Below are 16,059 nucleotides of genomic sequence, written 5' to 3'. Positions count from 1 at the left end.
TTTGACGTCAAGTTGTTTTTTTTGGTAAAAACAAAATTAAAGTTTTTAAACAGTTGCTTATGCTTGTAACAGTCAGCAAGAAAGCATGACATGGATTTCAAAAAAAGCAGTATAATGTCCGCTCCGATCCAAGATTTACTCTGCATGTTTAAAAAATTTAAACAAATCCGTGATGGGGCGTCACACGGAAAGACGCGAGTCCTGGGGACACAGTCAACCGCAAACCTGAGTGTCCCGACAAACTATGCGTTGGTACAGGACACGGGTACCCATGTCCCAGAGAGTCTTGTGAACAAATGTGTAAGCATACTTTTGAAACTGAGATCAATTATTTAGAAAATCCCTCTTCCAGCATGAAATCAAATTCTAGGATGCAAAGTGTCTGCCTAGTACCTCTGCGCCTACATAATTGTTTCTGTGAGTGAATGCTGCATTTTCTGCTTTCTGTTCAAATTTCTCATGCCTTTTTGCATTGTTCATGGCGCTTTGAATTTGTGGAGTAGAATTTGCAGCTAGTTATTTATATTTATGAATTCAAACAGTTAGCCCTACTGTGAAATAATAGGTCATTCTGGCACAGCAAGGAGTTCAAAAGCTGAATTTCAAATGGCTTTCTCCACTTGGTTGGGTCTGCTGAATATGGAACGTGCTGGGCAAAGTGCTGTTGGCATTGTTCTTGTCACCTGTGTTGCCGTTAAAAAGAAGTGGTGCCAGAATGATTCTTTTCAGTGCAGCACCCCACTGGCAGTCTGTGGGCTTCATGAGCTCAGTGCTCACTCCTTTATAAGCATGTTTTATGCAGCTGACAGTATGCCTGAGAACTTCCTCAAATCTGAACAGATAAGAGATCTGCTGTTAGTTGAACTAGCTTTCGATAATTACAAATTGAACTTAATGCCAGCTGATTTTCATTGTCGTACCTGACTGAGCCCTCTCTTCTGTCCCTAAATGGTTTTTTGTACTCATGTCTCTAATTTGATCAAATTATGTCTGAGAAAAGGAGGCTCGGTTTTGTATTTCATGTTTCAGGAAAACAAAAATGTTCTGTCCTTGGGCCAAAACAATTGAAACCCAATGAAAAGCTAGTAGCATGCAAATCTTTATACTCACTTACTTCTGGGTTACAAAACTAATATTTCAGCACTGATGCAGAATTTTGTTTTCTAAACATGTAATAACTGTGATTCATGTTGTGCAACGTGATTCTTATGCGCTTCTCATTTCACTGCAGATCAGATGAGTTTTTGCAAAGTTGACAGTGAGCACGCATGGTTCCCTGCAACTTTTGTTGTGCAACGGCACAGACACTCACAAACGCACACTTCTTGACAATGAATAAAATACACAACAAGTCTTATGTTATGAACATAAAACTAATTAGCCTTCATGCGTACCACTGCAAGGGTCAAATCTAACAACAGAAAGATGGGAAACTTTAATCAGAAAAAAAGCATGGAAAGCAGCATGCTAAAAAGCTTTTATTGTATTTTACTGCTTGTATTGGAGAATGGGGGCTCCAAAAGAGGTAACTGCTCAATTTAGTTCAAAAGGCTGCTTTTAAATGAGAGGAATTAGTTGGGAACAGTGCTACATTTACAGATGTCAACAGACGCTGGGCTCTGCATACAAAACACTTGTTCATGTTTTCACTTGAACTCCTTTTAATGGGGATTAACACAGGGCCTTTAGTTAATGGGCTGTGTTTGAACCCTGGTGAGAATCTGGAAATGTTGTTATATATGTTGCAATGAATAGTGGATCTTTGGAAGGCTTGAGAGTGCTGGCACCAGCAGCATCTCACAATGATGAGCTATAAACTTAAACATCCCTGGAGGCCTGGGTGGCCTTTTTCTGGAAATTAAATCTTGGCTGGATCACATTGGCTCTGAGTACACACGTTTAAATTCTTTTTATCCTCCTTCTATGGTATTCCATTCATGATTGAGCATTGTAGCCCCAGTTCTGAAGTTCCCAAATGCCTCCCCATAAGAGAATGCCCTGAGACAAGTGGCTGATGTAAGGATGAGAGAGTTTTCTGTCCAGTATTGTAGCATGCAGAGCTTTGCATCAAGACATAATGGACAAACTTGAACCGAAGAGAATAACAAAGAAAAAATAGTGCAGCAGATTTATGACTGAGGTCACGTCAACAAGGTCCATTTTCACTGACTGACAGAACTGAATTAATAACCCAGGCATAATTATGGTGCAGTTCTTTTCAAAGGCTCTTTTGAAAATACCCTAGATATTTTCATTTTTCATTTTTTGAAAACTATTTTCATCAAATATTACTTACCATTTGGTTTAAAGCTTATATCAGTTAAGTATAGTGTTTTCATCTATTGTGTATTGCTGAGTAGTTTGTGGCACTTAAAAACATGTCAAGGATTACTGTGAGTATTCACAGGTAGGTTTTTTTTTCTTTTAAGTGATAAAAGAAAAGGTGAATGAATCTAAAAAAGGAGTTCATGTATTTTTCAAGTGTGATATATGTTTTGCGTTGTTATCTTTCATGAGATGTACGGTTATATAGGCAAATATATTTGGTTAACAAGAATAAATATTCAGTTAAAATTGATTAACAAATGAAAGGGTGAAGTATTTCTGTAGAAATTGTTATTTCATCTTAAGGTTGAAAGGTAGTATGGGGACAAGCATGTCAAAAAAGGTTTAATTGAAGACATACTTTTAAATCTACAGCCAGCAGGTTAGGGTTATCTGCCTGTAACAGAAATGAATGGTGTGATACTTTGCTCTCTGTACTTCATCTTTCATATGAAACTGAGCTAGTAGGTATGAGAAGCCTGGGGATCTGGGGAATAGAAATATAACCTGAGCACAGACTGCAGACCCTGTTCAGCATTGTGTAAATAATAATCTGATACAGGACCGTGCTTCTAGTTGTTATACTAGTTTGCCAGCTGATTGAGCTGGGAGCAAAATATGCTGGCTTTACCAGGAGACGTTATGCATGAGAAACGGTTTTATATTGACTTATCTTGAATTGATGAACCATGACAAAGCTTAGTATTGCGTTGATGCATTATTCTCATTTGCCTGCCCGGGACACTTTATGGAAAACTCTTGGGATAACACAAAACAGTTCTTATTTCTTTGATGTAGTAAACCTGAAATCTGAATAAAATTGCAGCCAGGCAGAAATGCTTTACTGTACACCCATGTCACTGATGTGATTCAAAGTGTTGGACTGTGTAGAAGATTGTTTCTCATGTTGTGCCTGTCTTCTTGGTGCTTTTGCTTCACTCTTGAGGGGACAACACATGTTCTATCTTTTAACTTCTGTAAATGTTTTGCAGCTTCACACATCATACCTTCTTAGCCTGCAGATTCATAACTTTCTGGCAGAATCTAAAATCCGTGGTCACAGTTGGATAGCAGTTTCCCTTCATACCTTTTGTTTTTTTAAACACAGGGAGGATAAAGAGATTTATTGACAATGCTTTAACAATGTTTATCCTGAGTGACATTGTTATGACAAGAATTCCTTACTCACGGCTACCAGACATCACTAGTTCAACCTAGATGATAGCCTCACCTTGTGCACCTAGTGGATTTCACCTGCGTCACGGAGAGCCTGCCCGGATCCCATATGCTCTTTGTTAGGCTTCAGTACAGGCCTGTATTCCAGAGAGGCATGCCAGTAGCCTCATTAGTGACTAACAATTCAAATGATAATGAATGTTATGCGAGCTTCAAACCTGTAATTAGTTTTTCCGCTCTCTGAATAAAAGAAAATAATACATTAGAAAGGCCATGTTGTGGTTTCAGAAATCTGTTTTGATGGCTGAAGCCTGGGCAATTAGGGAACATGTTCCTTTTGTCTCAATGTTATTCATAAAGGCCTTCGAAGTTAACAAGTTTTATCCATCGTAATAATATCCCTAATTATTTTTATGAAAGTTGTATGCATGCGGATGGTTTATCTTGCATTAATCGGTTTGTTTTGTACTACCCTGGTTTAAATACTAATGATAAGATTTTCGTCATTAGCAGTGATGAAAATAACTTTGTTGTCAGAAACAAAACAGTAATGCTGTAGTAGAATGCCAATTTCAAAACTAAACAGTTTTAGTGTTATTTACCTAAGAATGTAACTCAAAGAAAACTCAATGCCGCAAAGGAAATGGCATTGTAGATTTAGGAGCCTCATTCTGAATATGTACAACTGACAGACACGTGACTGATGTCTACTGACTAGAAATCTTGTGATCTGTTGGTCAGCCATTTCTGTGGATAACGCAGTCCTCATCAGTCAAGTCAATTATTTATAAACAGAGCAGAAATTCGAAATCTAAAGAAAATGTCTGTAAAGTTCTGAATACCAGCTTTAATGAACAACAAGAATAATCACATGTTACATAACACAGCATATCACACCACTGTAGCCAATTAGTACAATCATCTGTCTCCACCACTATGAAGCAGTATAACGTTTCAGATCAACCCAACCAGGCCCTCATAAGCCTTCACAGAAACAACATGCAGGCAAATGTGAAAACAGTATGTGCACTGTGCATGAAGCTGGTGCACATAATTATAAAACATGGTGTCACTGTTGTATTTTTAATTTCTTATTTGTTAAAAAATACAAGCAATAGTGTTACTTAAACTGCCATTGTGTCCTATGACATGTTTGGAAAGTGTACCTTAGATCTCAAAGTAGTTACCTTCATTGAGTCAGACATGAAGGTGCTTCAGTAGTTAGTTTTCTGAACCTTGGTTATGTTTTCCAAGCCCATACAGGGCTTCTGTTTGATAGGCTTTATCTCAGAAAAGGTAACATACTACATAAGATCATAAAGCTAAAGTTCTTGCACTTAATTATTTAAAACCAGGGATGAAGTAATGTGACCTTAAAACACATATAATTTTCCTTGCCTTGTGGAAATATTTCTTTAAGACAATGAGGTCTCTGAAGGCTTACTGACTTGACTAAGCTGCATTATGATTTTTTTATTTTTTTTTGTGATTGTGCCAAATTCCATTTCATCTCACAACACCTGTTTTCCAAGCACCGAGGGCTGATTAGTAGAGAGAGAAGAAACATGCCTTTTTGCAGAACTCAGCCTCTAGCAAGGTTACCTTTTGAAAACTGTTTCCTCATGCAGAGAAGATATACAAGGATCTTTGCTGTTGCCAGGAACCACTCACTAATGAAGGGTCAGGCCAGCAGAGCAGTGTCTTCATCTTCAGTGCCCTGTGTATGTAGCTCCATGTATTGGAATTAATTCCAGCAGTTTAAACAGAAGCACAGAAGTTTAACCTTCTAAGATGAAGGTCAGGTGCTGCTTATTGACAGCATCATGGAAGAAAGTCATATTTCTGTATGTGTGGAAGACTGTCAGACTGGCTTTACCCTGCAGTGAGGGAATCTGAAATCTGTTTTTGATACCTTAAAAGTCTGGGCACGAATAACAATTTTTTGACCATGGTAGTAAGTAATATTGATAAGGCAATTATTATACAATATAGATCATAGTTCAGGTTTTACTGTAATCAACAGAAATTTTATTGTCCATTGTTGGTAATTTATTGACCAAGTTTGCCACCATAAACTAAAGATCTACTTTTAGAGCACATTGTATTTACTGAAACATTGCTTATATTAGGATATATAATGTATCATCTGATAGTTTATTGAGTCATTGAAGAATGCATAAGGACTATATAAAGCTTACAGTATAACTTAATTAACAAAGTGCATTGACTGCACTGGGTCAACAAAACACCCAAATACAGCAGTGAACAGATGTGCAATGCTGTTCATTCAGAGCCAGGCTGTGTCAATCACACACACAGTATTTACAAACTGAAAATTATTTTAAGTGTTCAATTATGTTTGCAGTGACAGAAGGGAAACACTGTACAATTATCATACTTACCGTTTGTAAGAAGTAGGAATATTTATTTATTTATTTATTTTAAAGCCAAGGTGTAAAATATTAGCAAACTTTCCTTATTTTCACTGTTTCAATTGGCAGCTTTGACCATCTTCAGGGAAAGGTTGTAATTAAACATCAGCCATGGGGGTTAAGCTTTTGTACCTCTGGCCAAGCTCAACTGAGTTTTGTTTTTTGCATTTGACATTTAAAGTGTCCCATTCCTGTTGGAGGTGTTCAGTGTGTGGTGTTGTATGAATGGTTTTTTCCGCAGTCTTATTACCGTGACCCCTGGGCTGCATGTTGTCTTCCTGGTTGATTTACAGCATTCCCAAGTCTCTCTGTTTATTGGTTTAAATCCCAATCCCTTCATCAGAAAGGTTTTTTTTTTTTTTATAAGATGTGTATTTGTCATGGGCAGAGCAGGGCTTGGTGAATGTGCACTATGGATGGCAGTGCTGTTTTTATGCTTCTGTAATCTTCATTAAAATAAATAAATATAATGTTACCAGATTCTTCTGGCAATTCTTTCAAAGTTTATTCTTAGTATTACTGAAACTGTTTGTCTTTCTCTACAGTCTAAAAGGGCCAGTAATGAGTAGCCATCTTGATTCAGGTCTGAGTGGTACGCTGACTTTTTTCTACAGCTTGTTTAATTCTGTACACTAGTTTTTGAGCTACAGCACTTTTTTAAAGATATGTTTTTTTGTGTAAGTTTGGTGACAGGAGAGAGTTTTTTTTATTATTATTCACAGTTAGGTAAAAATAAAACTACTGGACAGTTGCTACTCCCATTTGGCAAGTTACTGCATCTAAGTAGTCCTTAGTGCCTTTTGTGGTTGGCGAGGTTTAAAAATATGTATTTTAATATAAAAAAGTACTTTTAAAAACTAATGTTGCGCATGCGCAGTTGTACAATTTGGTAACCGTTTTTGTGTAGTTCTGACTGGAGCTGTAACAGTACAATTTCTTAGGCACGCTCTCCAGTTTGAACTACAGCTCCTAGAATGCACACCAAATGGCTGATCGTAAGCGCTTAGCAACACAAACTAGTTCTTCATAAAATCAGGATAAAAACAATTTTATTTTTTATTTTTTAACGGATCCATATTCTAATAGTCAAATGCTTAAATAAGTTTAACATTTGCACTCAACTGTAATGTTTACTATAGACTACATGTATGTCTATGATACTGTATATGCGGTGTGCTGTGTGGAGTATTATATGTTTCACTAATAGATGATAACTAGCATGTTTTTGCAGTTAGAAAACACAACTTGTCTCATTGCTTGACTGTTGTAGTGTATGATAAAGTGATGTGCATAGGGACAGATTTTTTTAATAAAGACTGTAATAAGCCAGTTGACACATTTCAGTAGCTGATCTCACATTTGTATGTCCCTGACCCTAGGTGAAAAACAAAAAAATGTGTTTGGATGTAGTGGTTTACTCAGATCTCTTAGAACAATCCTGTTTCACCTGCATTATACTAGGCTGGTTGCCTTTTTTGTGTGGTCTCCATGGGTTGCTGTACAATATATTTCCTTCCACATGTGTAGGACTTTAGAAATTGATACTTGAGCAGATTCAGGTACAAACCCCCCCCCCCCCCAAAACCCCCCCATATATATATATATATATATATATACACACATACACAGACAGACGTGCTCAAATTTGTTGATACCCCTCCACAAAAAATGAAGAATGCACAATTTTCTCAGAAATAATTTGAAACTGACAAAAGTAATTGGCATCCACCATTGTTTATTCCATATTTAATAGAAATCAGATTTTGCTTTTGATTTTTTATTCAACATAATATTGTAAATAATAAAACAAATGAAAATGGCATGGACAAAAATGATGGGGCCGCTAACCTAATATTTTGTTGCACAACCTTTAGAGGCAATCACTGCAATCAAACGTTTTCTGTAGCTCTCAATGAGACTTCTGCACCTGTTAACAGGTAGTTTGGCCCACTCTTCCTGAACAAACTGCTCCAGCTGTCTCAGGTTTGATTGGTGCCTTCTCCAGACTGCACATTTCAGCTCTTTCCATAGATGTTCGATAGGATTCAGATGAGGACTCATAGAAGGCCACTTCAGAATAGTCCAATGTTTTGTTCTTATCCATTCTTGGGTGCTTTTAGCTGTGTCTTTTGGGTCATTATCCTGTTGGAGGAACCATGACCTGCAACTGAGAAAGAGTTTTCTGACACTGGGAAGTACATTTCACTCCAGAATGCCTCGATAGTCTTTTGATTTCATTGTGTCCATTTTCATCTGTCCAAAGGACATTTTCCCAGAAGGATTGTGGCTTGTCAATATGCATTTTAGCAAATTCCAGTCTGCCTTTTTTATGTTTTTCTTTCAAAAGTGGAGTCCTCCTGGGTCTTCTTCCATGGAGCTCACTTTCGCTCAAAAAGCGACGGATGTTGCGATCAGATACTGACGTACCTTCACCTTGGAGTTCAGCTTGTATCTCTTTGGCAGTTATCCTTGGTACTGTTTCTACCATTCGCACTATCCTTCAATCTTGGGTCGATTTTCCTCTTGCGGCCGCGCCCAGGGAGGTTGCCTACAGTTCCATGGACCTTAAACTACTTAATAATATTTGCAACTGTTGTCACAGGAATATCAAGCTGCTTGGAGATGGTCTTGTAGCCTTTACCTTTACCATGCTTGTCTGTTATTTTCTTTCTGATCTCATCAGACAACTCTCTCCTTTGCTTTCTCTGGTCCATGTTCAGAGTGGTGCACACAATGATACCAAACAGCACAGTGACTACTTTTCTCCATTTAAATAGGCTGAATGACTGATTACAAGATTGGAGACATGTGTGATACTAATTAAAGAAACTAATTAGTTTGAAATATCACTATAATCCAATTATTTATTATCTTTTCTAAGGGGTACCAACAAATGTGTCCAGGCCATTTTAGAATATCTTTGTAGAATAAGCAATAATTCATCTCTTTTCACAGCTTCTTTGCTTTATTCTATGACATACCAAAGGCATGCAAGTATACATGATAAAATAGCTTTTAAATTCATCAATTTTCAGGAGGAATGAAGCATTATTTCAATGAGCTGTAAGGGTACCAACAAATTTGAGCACGTCTGTGTATATGTGTGTGTATATATATATATATATATATATATATATATATATATATATATAAATTTATAAAATGGGTATTTTAAATACTCTATCCTGATTGGTCAGAACAGGTCACATGGGGGTGTTGATATTACAGCATATGGGTCGGCACTTTTTTCAGAAACGGGCAAATCTCTGGCAGATATCCATACACTAGAATTTAAAAACAAAAATGGCATACATATTGGAATTTATCGCAATAAACATGACCGACGCGATTTATGCAAATGTTGAACTTTTTGGAAACCGAAGTGTACATGAGATATTAAATTAATCTGAACTGGACACCAATGATTAATTAAAATAGTGGAAAAAAAAACAAAACAAAAGTATTCAAATAAATTCAAAACTTGCTATTCTGATCGCTCTGTTCCTTCTCCCTCAACTACGGCCTTTCCCTATCCCATTTTGAAAATAAATAGTTTAAAAAATATCTCTTAAACTTTCAGCTTTTCACAAAATATGTAATAATTGTAATGTTGGTTGATCCATTTTATAAGCGCAATAAGGTACTTCAGGGTGTGGGATATACTCTAATATTCACACGCTGATGTGGCTATTAGAGTATACCCCACACCCTGTAGTGCCTTATTGCTTTTATATATATAATATGGAAATTCAGTAACAAAAAACTTTATTAAAGTAACATTAAGGTTGCAGTTCAAAATCACAAAAGTCAGGAAATGGGACATTAAGGTTGCATGCACCCCTATTATGCCTATGCACCGGATGATGTCATACATGACATTAGTAATGACATCAGAAATGACTAAGCACATGACAAATACTCCACCAAGACTGCACAGAAGGGCATTACCTGAGTGTGTATGTTGGTATATTCTCGTTCTCCATGGCACTGTTCTAGAAAAACAAAACAAAACTTTCCTTTTGGGATACTTTCGCGTCTTGCTTCGATTCATTCTGTGCTGTAAGCCATAAGGAAATCTTGTTTACATGACATCTCTGACAAATAATGTTTGTGGTACAGTAGCAGGTACAAGGGCATGTTCTGTTGTTGCATTTATTACTGCGTTGTTTTGGATAAATAGTCGAAGATGCTCTGGAATGTCAAGGTAATGCAGATGAGTGTTTGATAAGCACAGCAATCTGTTTTATGTTTCACTTCATTGCCATCACCTGCTTATCTCATTTATCTCTTGAAGATGCTGTATTACAATACATCTTGTGGAGTCGTCAGGATTAGATAAACTCCGGACTGCCTCCAGCCAGCTGGTAATGGTTCCATTGCTATGTATGGAGCTGATAGGGAAATATTGTTACTAGCTTTTTGATGACGGTCAGAGCAGTTAATGTTCATGCAAGTCCTGTATTTTGTTAGTGTGCAAAAGAGGGAGCCGATACACCATTGTCCCTTGAATGTTGAATAAAAAACAATTTGGCAAATAGCTGAAGGTCACAATGTCACATATGCATAGGCCCTTGTGCCCAAATGCTTAGATCTTTTCCCACTACTGGGAGTACTACACATTGAAACAGCTCATGTACAGTAGTGGCTCATTGTGCCAAAATTTGGATCAGATTTGTACCAAAACTTCCACAAATGCAGTCAGCAGGCGTTGGATATAGAATCCTTTAGGCAAAGCAGTAATGTTCATGATCAATCAATCCAAAGGTGGGTGAGGAAAGTGAGAGTGAGTGATGGATACTCCTAATGATGTTAGTAGACAGTCTGTCTTGTAAAATGTGGAAGAGAATGTGAAAGCTCTTGAGCTAAGCAATTGCTGTAAACTTAGTATGAGATGTGAAACAGAGGTCCTATTGTAAGTGACTGCAGCAACAGTTGTGTTGCATAGTTCACTGACTTGTCTCTGTAAGATGCTTTGGGTAAAAGCATCTGCTAAATAACTAATTAATAATAATATGGAGTACCACAGAGTGTGATGCAAAAACAGCCATTTGTGGTCATCTTTGTGGTATCGGTGTGCAAAGTGCCTCGCCTTACGGTTTAAGTCTATGATTGAACAAACTGTTACAAATGGCTGTTTTTGCATCACACTCTGTGGTACTCCATATTATTATTAATTAGTTATTTAGCAGATGCTTTTACCCAAAGCATCTTACAGAGACAAGTCAGTGAACTATGCAACACAACTGTTGCTGCAGTCACTTACAATAGGACCTCTGTTTCACATCTCATACTAAGTTTACAGCAATTGCTTATCTCAAGAGATTTCACTTTCTCCTCCACATTTTACAAGACAGACTGTCTACTAATACATTGGAAGTATCCATCACTCACCCTTACCTCCACCACCCCCTCTTTGGCCTGATTGATCCTGAACATTGCTGCTTTGCCTAAAGGATTCTATATCCAACTCCTGTTGACTGCATTTGTAGAAGCCTTCTGGTGCAAGTGCGATCTGGGTGCTCATAAAACCTTTGTATTTCTTGATAATTTTTATCTCAAATACTCTGCTCTAGAAATGTAAACTTCAGTCTTTTTTTAGTTCTTTCCGAGATGTTAGCAAACACAACAGCAAATGCATTGTAGTTTTTAATTGAAGTATTAGACACAGCATTGTTCCCTATTCAAAGCAGGCATATTTAAGGTCAGCTGTGAGTGGTGGTGAATTTCAGTGTTTTTGGTGAAGTCTACCATTATATAATATAAAAACAAATGCTGTCAGTTATGTACAACACGATTTTGTTTATTGGTTGTTGAAACAGGGGCATATTAAATAAAAACTGTTGTTGTTGTTGTTTCTGCTCGCTGTCCGGATAGCAGTTGTACATGCCTGTGCATACCTCGCCCAGATTTAGGTACTGTGTGTCGATCGTATCGAAGAGAAACTGAGTTACATAGTGTTTGCATTGGTGCATGGAAAAGTACATTCATCATTGCAAACTCTGCTGTGACTGTGTTGTGTTGTGTTTAGCATGCATAGGTTTGATTAATTTACATGTAGGGAGTTTTAGAAAGGTCATATATCGCAACAGTAACTGCATGTGAAACTGTAAATGATTACTGGAAGTGCAGCACTGTGTTGGAAGTCTGTTTTCAGTTAAATAAGAATTACCTTTTATATATTTATTTTCTTGTCTCTATTATATATTTTTATTATATCAACAGTTAGAGACTAGACAGGACTTGTGAGAGCGATAGTAGTGGGCACTTTTCTGTTATGGCTAGAGCAGTAGTTTAATGGTTTATGTTCGAGAATGAAAGTACCATTTGTGTAACCACAGAAAAATGTGCCAAAAGCTTTCCAGTGTCATTCAGGTACTGTTTATCACTTAATGCAGCAGGGAGTGAAGGTTTATGCACTATCTATGTGAGAGACTATTTAGTGTTTTCACTGCATACTTTTCCTTATAGCTCATTGCAAAAACGTGAAGAATCATAAATGTACTTTTAAAGTTCAGTTGCCCCACAAATCTATAATAAAAGAAAGTATGTGGGATTTAGAGAGTAGCTCATATAACATCTTGTTAAATTAGTGAAAGCTGCCAGTGCTAATCTGGTTATGAGTAATCATCTGGAATCCATAGAATATGGAATTTAAACAATTATTTCCTTCATTTTGCTGAATTAAGTTGGTTTTTCACGAATGCTTCATGTGTACTTTGGCTTCCATTCAATTTGTTTCTCCATTTTTGGTCGTGAATGTGTTATAAAGTATTGTATTTTATAAGTCAAAGACCATCTAAGCTGTCAGCTGCAGCATACTCAAAATCGAACTTTCTAATAGTTAAGTCCCTATCCAGAGTTGGTGTTTTCAATAAAATTGTCTAAAATTTGTTTCAAGGCGTATAATGTTAAAATGGAAATATTTGCATGGTGTTAGGGGTATACCCAGCCACATGGCAGTAGTGTGCTTTTGAAATCTGGGATATATGGAGACTTTTTGATGGATTAGTGGTTGGTTGATGGAATTCAGTGAAAACTAAGTTGTTGCATTTCTTTTTTGCTTGAAGAAGACCCAAATTAAGCACACATACCATCTTCTTGAAAAGGGTAATGAAATAACAATCATCCACTTCTGGTCTGTCATAGCAGTATGCTGCTCATTAGAAATGTTAAACGTGAAGCTAAGCCGCTAAAAGGTCTCCCACTGAAAAAGGCTGCTCTGCCTGCTGCTTTTTGCCTGTGTAAATAATATTAAGTGGCAGGTGGGAGTAGGCGGTTTCAGTGCGAGCTGTTGTGTTATTCACTTGTCAGTCTGCCTACCGTTCCTGAAGCGTATTTTCTAATTGTTCAGCATCCAGTTCTGAATGCCTGGAACCCATTTTACCAATAGCAACAGCTCCTTTTGTTTCACACTGAAGTGCTTGGAGGTTGAAAAGTTTGAAAGAATCGCCACACTGTGTTTGCTGTAGGTTTGGCAGCTCACATTTCTATGATGGGCTTTTCCTTTTTATTTATTTTTTTCTTCTTAAACTGGATGCAGATAATCTCAGCCTGTCGGTATACGATAAGCGTTTGGAATGTGGCCTAATTTGGGGATTCTTTTCCAACACTGAGACAATATGATTAGAAGGGTATTTTATTTTATTTTTTTAATAAAAGATGCCATCTTTCTAAATACAAGGGTCGAACATCTCTGCACCTTGAAATGCGCTGTTATGCTTCTCGATCTCTGGGAGGATACAATCTCATTGCTGTTTCTTGGCACAGGATCAATCGCAGTGATTCATTTGGGATTCTGGCCATTGGCTGTGCAAAGCACTCAAGTCATGAGACATCTGTTTTACTGAATACCTAATGGCTTGATGTCACTGGAGTCAAATGCTTTTTCAAAGTGTCTCTTCTATTATTATGCAGCCACAAGGTATTCATTACTTGTTTTTTTTTTTCACAGGAAAAATAGTATTAACAACCTTGGACATTAACTATTCCTCTGTAGTTTGAAAGGATTGATATTTCCAGGTCAATTGTTCCAAACCCTTAAACTTTAGGACAGAGTGATTTTGGTTATTGTTTTTTTTTTTTGTCGCTTTTTCATTCACTTTTCTTTCAAAAGGCTATGTACAAATCAATAGTTTCCTATTAATATTCCAAAGTGAAGGTCTGTGAAATGCAGGTTCCAGAGGTTCACCCTTTATTGAATTTAAAACCACTGTGCTTAGGTTTTATTGTTGTGTTTAGCAAGCTGAAGAGATCATGACAACTGGAGGTTTTTGATTCGACACCACTCTTCCCCAACAAGGGTTGAGGTCAAGGTTTACCAGTAATAAGATTGCATATCACTCACTAAGCAATGATTCTAAAACTTCCAAAAACTCTGTTTTCAACACAGTTGACTGATTTCACATTTCCTCTGAGGGAGACGGTGACAATACAAGACTCCTGTTACCATGTAAATATATTGCTAAACAATTCTGTCTTCACTTGATGGAATTACAGCCTGGGTGGTTACTGTTGGGTTTCCATTACACCTATATTTGTTTACAGTACTATTGATGATAATCAAACTTAAGAAGTCCTAATCTATAATACCAAAAATAACAGAATTTCTGTACACTGTTTTACACATTTTTTTAAATGTGTGTGGTATATACAGGCCAATATATGAACTGTGCTCTATACACATATTTAACTGGTGTGCAATTTTTTTCAATGGGCTCATCCAGTTGGTGTTTCCCATATCACACAGTTACGTGATCTGGGAAACACATGCTCAATAATACCAGAAACTGAGCACAACCTCATTGCGAGCTGTCAAACAGCAACACACCTCTGCAACTCTCTAGTGTGTAATTGATAAAGAAACCCTTTCAGAACCCTCCACTTCCAGTGAAAATCAGGTAAATCCTAGGGAAACACACGTTTCCAACATTGGAATTACCTCGGCAACAGGCTGTCGGCTTTCAATCGTTGGGCCAAACTGCATTTTCCGAGAGGGAGTCACCGTAAATATCTGTAAGTCAGACTAATCTGAATAATACACTCTGATTCTGAGTGGTAAGCCACTTCTCACAAACAAGTACACAGAAATGATAGCAAACACAAACACCTAGAAACAAATGAGTGAACATAAAAATATAAAAATGTTAAATCGTGTAATTGTAACAAATTCCCCAACCTTTCTTTCAGCCTCGAAAAAACAAAAAGTTCCCACTGAAACAACAGAACTGCCTGCCTCACATAATGCAAACCGTATCTAAGTTTTTAAATAAAATTATTTATGCAGTTCACTCTATGTCTAATAACATACTTACATAAACTAATGTAGGCTAAGCCCCCCCACAACAAGCGACACAAAACTTTAGAAATCTGTTAGGAAATAAATTGCTCACTAGAGATTATAAAAAATATCGCATGGGTTAGTATGTGATAAGTACGAATTGAAAGCGCTCCCATGGGGTGGGATGCTGGGATAAACCCTCGGACTTCGTCCTCAGGGCTTATGTAGCATCCCACCCCTCGGGTGTGCATTCCATTCTCATATCACACAGTACCTCATGCATTATTATCTCACATTAGATCACTTTGCTGTTTTTGCACAAGAGGTGCATGTTTACAACATAAAGACTTTAACCTAAGGCAACTCAGTCTTCTGGATTATACACAGCTTGTTTATTATATTCTGTAAAAATTATGTTATTAATTCCTTGAAACAAAAAGCATTTGACACTTGTATGTAAACAATGGATTTAATGCAGAAAAATACAGTAGATTAATAAACTATGCTAAGCAGGTGTAGCCGAGGACATAAAGGGAACCATTGTTTTTTTTTTTTTTTTTTTATGTGCCAAGCAGCAGCTGTCCACTTATTAAATATATAGCTGTGTATATGCAGCTGTCCACTTATTAAATAGATGACTGTGTATATCAATGGGAGAGGCCTCAGGCTTTCATGTAATGTTTGTGACAGGAAGAGGTTTCTAGCTCTGTTTTTCTAGCCATGATTTAGAGTGGTTAAGAGAATAATGAGAATTTTCCTTGCCAAAGAAAAGTTTGTATCCAGCAACATGTTCAAATCTGCCAGGAGCTATAGCAGCCAACTTTAAATTCCTTCCAAATCAGCAGCCAG

Source organism: Polyodon spathula, chromosome 2 (genome assembly GCF_017654505.1).
Source record: "Polyodon spathula isolate WHYD16114869_AA chromosome 2, ASM1765450v1, whole genome shotgun sequence".
Classification (NCBI taxonomy): Eukaryota; Metazoa; Chordata; class Actinopteri; order Acipenseriformes; family Polyodontidae; genus Polyodon; species Polyodon spathula.
This window is presented reverse-complemented; position numbering follows the sequence as displayed.